Raw genomic sequence first — 6,455 nt, forward strand, 5'->3', positions numbered from 1 at the left:
TCTTTTGGTCCCGGAGAAGTCAGATATGTGGAGGCCAATGACATTCCTACATACAAGCAACCTGTCTCGGGTAATTACCAGTGTTTGAACCCACCAAGCTGCACCTGAAAATTTAGACTGCATTCTATGGGTCATGTGCGTCCTTTCAGACCTGCGACAGTCTATGGTAATGCCATTTACACTTATATATGTATACAACATTTATATATTGTTACCAACAAAGAGTAATGTAATATAGCTTTGTACAGGACTTTCATGGCATAATAGTTTATATGTTTTCTTTATTAAAAACAAAAAACAACTTGAAGGAGATCCTTGTTGCTCTAGAATTTCCATGTATCTTTTGTTAATCAAGGTTTCTAATTCACGCCCTAGTATATAATAGGGAGGTGTTTGGTAAAGATCCAAGAGCAATTTTGATAACAACAGATAGACAAGCTTGCAAAAAGGCAAGCTCTTCATGTCAAAATGTTCGATCCAAATTCAAACTCCAACTCATGCACATGGACATATTTCTTGAACTTGAAGTGAAGAGCTAGACATGAAAAGGTCATCATTAAAATCAGAAATTGTTTCTTGGATTTTATAGTTACTCTTTATTAGATAGCCTGAATTGTTTGGATTGATGGACTTTAACACCGAATTAAGTGAAAAATTTCATTCCCAGGCTCTCAATGTGTGTTCACAATGATCAAACTTACACACTTAGAAGTGCATAAACTTATCCTATAACTCTACATCAAGGTTACAAAAACTTGTGTTCAAAGTTCAAATGGTTTAGAACACATTCAGGGACTTTTGCATACACTTAATTCAACCGTTTAGATTTAAATTTAGTAACAATTAGAAATGCCATTTCAATATAAGCACCTAGAACTGAGATAGAGATATGATGGACATTAACCAAAAGGAAGAATGAAATAAGAACACTAATAGCAGGTTACCAAGGGCACTAAGGATAAAACTAGTAAGACTACTTGAAGGAACTTGCAAAAACAACACAAAAATAACTCATGTAGGCTGGTACATAGTAATATATATATAGAGGTGTCTTATTGTCAACTATAAGTACCTGTGAAATATTTTCAAACTCTGGTGGGTCACGCACGTAAACCTCCAACTTTTCCTCCAGAATCTTACGCGCCCTCGACTCTTCATCAAGTCGTTGCATCACTAGTCTGAAGTTTCCATATGTTGTTTCACACTTTCTCTTTTCTTCTTCAGCAATTTGATTGTAAGGAGCTGCGACATGTACAACTGTCTTTGAAACACCAGCTCCTAATCCTCGAACTCAGCCCTTGCCATCACGACCTAAGACCTAACCAAAGAGCAAATAAATGAACAAATTCATACAAGAATTACCCTAACAATACTGCATATAAGATACTGTGCAGTTTAATTAAGCGTGAATCAGTAACATATTCGTCTTTTGATGTTTTGAATATCGATTATAAGGTCCAGTACCAATCCAGTACCAATTTCTCTTGGGAATAGAAGTGGGAATTTGCCCAAGTTCAATGCAACTTCATTTCATTGGTGTAATAGCTTATAGCTATTATACGCCGCTCAGACCTTTAACTTTTTACCTGATCGGATTGGTGTAGTAGCTTATAGCTATTATGTGCAGATTAAGCAGCGTTTAAATTGCTTAGATAAGATACATATACCATGTGATGGGAAAAAGAGTTTATACAAATAACAAGCATCATAGAAATTGAACACATGGACCTAGTGTGCAACAAGTAGGATTTAAGGAACATGTCCCATATGAAAGAAACCAAACAGTGGACTCATTTAAACATTCAAAACCAGACTCATTTAAACATTCAAAAAACTAAAGGTTTAATAGGATATACCTTTGCCACCATTATCAAATCTTTATTTCCCAAGCATTTGATTTCATCCTATAAACAAAAATTATAATCATATACAAATATACAATAATCTAAATGCAAATGACTTCAGTGTAAAGTAAAACAGGAAAACAAGAACCTTCCGAAGTAAAACATGAAAACAGATAAAGAACAATATATAAGGTAAACCTTACTAGACTAGGCTTCACTGCTGGAAAACAGGAACCATCCTCGCTTGTATGTGTAGCGATAAATATCTGCGTCCTTGTGACCTTACCATCCGGACTTTCCTTAATATAAAATGAATAAACAAACCCATAAGCATATAACATTACTGCAGTAAGTCTAGAAGATATTAGTAAATAATAAACAGTACCAAATCATCTTCAATCCTAGCACATCCATGTCTACCAGATGTGTGGCAAACTTCATATGTTCCCTAGAAGACTTGCCTTTTTCTCGCTTAATTTGCTCTTCATCCATCGAGCAAATTTCTATAAATCTTTCCCAATCTTCTTTCTTTATACGCTTTGGTATATTTTCTATACGCTCGGCATTAGTTGAATATGCATCATATACCTTTCAAAGTCTGTATTTCCTCCTTTCCAAGCTATGTTGGCTTTTAGTAAAACCCCAGCTTCCCGATCAGGTGTAAGATCATACTCATCCTTAAATATGATACATGAAAAGAGAAAAATTTCATTAAACTTCATAAGAAAAAAAGACTGGAATTTAGAAATAAAGTATTGAACTTACTGAGACGGTTTCCCAAAGGTGTTTTTTTGTTTCTTTCGTCACAGTGGGCCAATCAGCATAAGTAGGTGGACAATCCCGTCTAGCCATTTTTTCTATAAAACTGACATATTGTGCAGAACCAGGACCAACAGGTTGCCCACTACCATTGAATCGAACTTACTTTTTTGGACCTAAAGATTTAGATATATCCATGGGAGTTCAGAAATTTAAATTACCAAACAATGACAACATGTGAAACAAATGAATATCATATGGTTACCTTTGCGTTGTGACTCGCGTTCTCCAAGTTGTGAGTTGGTTTCCTCAAAGTCACTAGGATGACCAGATCCGCTTTGCGACATGATTGATTCCAAACTAAATAATCAAGTCACCAAGTAACAGACATTACCAAATATAAGTTTAGACATTACCAAATAATCAAGTCACAAGTAAAACATGATTTTAGAACAAATAAAACAACATATCATTCAAGATTATCTATATATTCAAATAAGTTAAGACTTACATGAAACCAAGTAACAGACATTACCAAAACATGATCTTTGCATTTGTACCTCCTAGTAGCAAAAAAGGAGAGAATCGATACAAAAATAGAAAAACGAAAACCAGCAAACAGACAAAAAAAAAGTAAGTTAAGTACTGAATTTGCTCCCTAATATGATTTCGGTTTGACTATCTATGAAATTTCATCGTCTTCCATAATAACAAGAAGTGTTAATCCAACATAAACAACTTTGCAAAAACAGAAAACACAAACCCTACAATTAAAAATAAATCATTTTTCATATATAAAGCATCAAAAGTATGCAAAAATTGAAAAGAAGAATTGGGTTTTAAGAAAGACCAGAAGGCGTAGGAGATAGGGTACAAGTATGCAAATCCCACAACTACTTACGTGCACTATATTTCAACTTGAAAGAAGTATAGCGCTGTTAAAGTCTCAAAATTTGATACCCTTTCATTTTGAATGAGCGAAACACACAAATTAAATTAAGAGTTCCAAAACAACATAAACAACATACCAACACAAGGTTTTCATTATCAAAAGCTTGCCCCCTAATATGCTCAAACACCATTCTAATAGCAACTTCCATAAGTACACAATTCATGGAATAATATTACTACATGATCACTTTGCATGTGCCAACCATTGAAATGGACAAACAGTTCATCCCCTCGTAAACTATATTGTTTGTTCATAACTGATATTAGTTGTATGTTACAATACACAAATTCAAACCTCTATAGTTAAAACTTCCATTATAGAACCAATATAATTCAGTTGTCGTTTATTACCTATTGGATCTGCAGCTACTTTCCCTTTTGTCATAAAAGCCTTTTCAGAATTATGAAGATTTCTTTTCAACAAGTAATCATAAATATACACATCAAGCCTGCCCAAAAACCAAAAAAGAATTATAATTTCAAAACAACAATTCAACATAATAAGTAATTAAGTTCACATACATCTTATCTGCTTCCCAATTACTCTGCACCATGATTTACTCTCAATTCCCACAACAAAACATACAAAAACTATTCTCAATTATTCACTCTTCAATCTTGCAAAATAAATCAAACCACTTCAATTCAATAACCAATTTAACCAATAAAAAAATGAAATTCAAGCTGCATTACACATGCAAACACAATTCCAACACATCAAACATGAATCAAATCAAAAGAAAAAAAGAAAAAATAGTTCAAGATTAAAATTGAAAAAAATTGTCAAATAAAACCCTAGAAAAAAAAAAATGGTGCTTGAAATAATTTTTTTGATTTCATTACCATTTTGAGATGTGAATAAAAAAAAAAAAAAAAAAGGGCCGGAAGTGGCTAAGGAAAAATAGCTTTAAATCCTTTCCCAGAAAAATTAAGCTTGAAAAATTACTTCTCCCAATTTTGGAAAAAAAAAATGTTGCTTGAAATACAATTTTTGCTTCAATACCTTGTTAAGATAAAATAAGAAGATACAGAAAAAAGAAAAAAAAAAAAAAAAAAAAAAAAAAAAAAAAAAAAAAATTGGGGTTGAGTGGCGGTGGGGGACGAAGGCTATGTGGGTGGAGGAAGAAATAGAAGTTAGAACATTCCGTGTCTTTTTTTTTTTTTTCTCCAAGTGTTTTAACTGTTGGGAGCCCTAACCCCACAATCAAAACATGTAGAACAACCGTCATGGTTAAAAAAAATTGTACCCGACGGTTTCGGCGGTGGCTCCACCCACGACCCAATTAAACAGTTAAACCGTGGCTAAAGGTATTGAAGCTACGAAATGAGGAAAAACGTATTTGCTACGATCAAAATTTGTAGGAAACTATGCAAGGGTTTATAACCCTGGCTAAAAATACTGGGAATCTATGGGAAAAAGTCGATTTTCTTGTAGTAAATAATCTTTGCATCTTTCTATAAATATATTGCATGAATATCTATGATTGTTTAGTAGTAAATTTCTGAAATCTAGGCTAGAGTACTTATTCTACAAATTCTGTGAGAATATAGCCTAAAGCCTTATATGAGCGAAACATTTGAGAATGACACAAGGGAGAAGTAAAATCCGGATAGAGAAATCACACGTCCACTTACTTAATCACTATATCATATCCTAAGTGAGAATTTAGGCCCTCTTTGGATCGATATAGCCATAAATTCAAACCTATGAATTATTTTCCGCTAATCGCCCCTTTGAGCCTTTCTTTAGCCTTTCATAAACCGCAAATTCTTTACCCTGTTACAAAAACAAAACAAAATAAAAAATCAACCTACCCATTATAGAATGAGTCTGAGAATAGGATGAGTGAAGAAAAGAGAAAGGAAAAACCTGTGTAAACAAAATTTAGTTAGTTGCTTCAAAAAAAAAAAAAAAAAAAAGTTTTCATCCAAAGAAAATAAAATAAAAATAAAAATAGAAACAAAATAAAAACTCCAAAAATAGAATAAAATGAGTCAAAAAGCCAAAATAAAAAGGTTAAGGATGGAAACAAAGTGTAGAAGCAAAAGAACAAGGGTTTCCCTAGTTACGTAATATGAAGACCCTATTATCTCAGACTTGTCCTTTTTGAATATCTATTTCCTTCCTTCTTAAACCATCTCCTAATCCCCATAACACCTAATAAAGACCTTTAGCTTAATTAGGAATAGGTTAGTGTGATAGTAAGTGGCAAATATGTTTGATCGAACCCGGCTTCCTTGTGTGTCATTGAGATTGTAAGGTAAAATGTGCCCACTGTGCACTGGAGTAGCAAACTTGAGCGGAAAAATCAGAGTGGTTTTTGTCTTGACATTTATGTGAGAACCTAGTTAAAGACACTATTCCAAGTTTTCATAAATAGACCTGCTAATGCATTTCATAGTATTACTCATTATATATATGTTTATTTGTAGATGATTGATTATTATGCATATATTAACTTAGGGTTCGACTTGATTATTTTGTATTCATTGCTAGTGAGATGTATAAATAATTGAGACATAAATAAGGAAACAATAGTTTTATTTCTTAGTGGTTGTAGTATAGATGAAGTTTGTGAGTACCTTCACTAGAAAACTCTCACGAGGCTATAACTCATCCACTAGGGAATTCCTAGTAGTTTAAGGCCTTGTTGCATATGGTCAATGCAATCGCACTCGGCGAAACGAGATTAGTTAGAACTCCATTTTTGGTCACTTATGCTAATTTCTCATATTTGCTTGAGGACAAGCAAAATGCTGTTTGGGGGTGGTTTGATAAGAGCCCAAAACTGTAGTTTTAACCCCTTCACAATAATATTTTTAGACCAATTATGCGAGTAATAAATAAGAGTTAATGTTAATTACGTGTTTTTATATATTTCAGGCATTGGAGTCAATTAT

At 33.2% G+C, this 6,455-nt stretch overlaps 1 long non-coding RNA gene across 1 annotated transcript; it reads right to left on the reverse strand.

Annotated features, from left to right (window-relative positions):
- Nucleotides 1–1,890: 1,890 nt before the first annotated feature.
- On the reverse strand, nt 1,891–4,342 carry LOC147499437 (uncharacterized). The gene is made up of 8 exons (XR_015194476.1): nt 4,077–4,342; nt 3,906–4,003; nt 3,115–3,166; nt 2,869–2,963; nt 2,610–2,779; nt 2,230–2,521; nt 2,048–2,138; nt 1,891–1,904 (listed from the first exon to the last, which is right to left on the reverse strand). It is a non-coding gene; the product is annotated as an uncharacterized LOC147499437 (long non-coding RNA).
- Nucleotides 4,343–6,455: the final 2,113 nt, after the last annotated feature.

This window comes from Coptis chinensis, chromosome 5, assembly GCF_015680905.1.
Source record: "Coptis chinensis isolate HL-2020 chromosome 5, ASM1568090v1, whole genome shotgun sequence".
NCBI classification, from domain to species: domain Eukaryota; kingdom Viridiplantae; phylum Streptophyta; class Magnoliopsida; order Ranunculales; family Ranunculaceae; genus Coptis; species Coptis chinensis.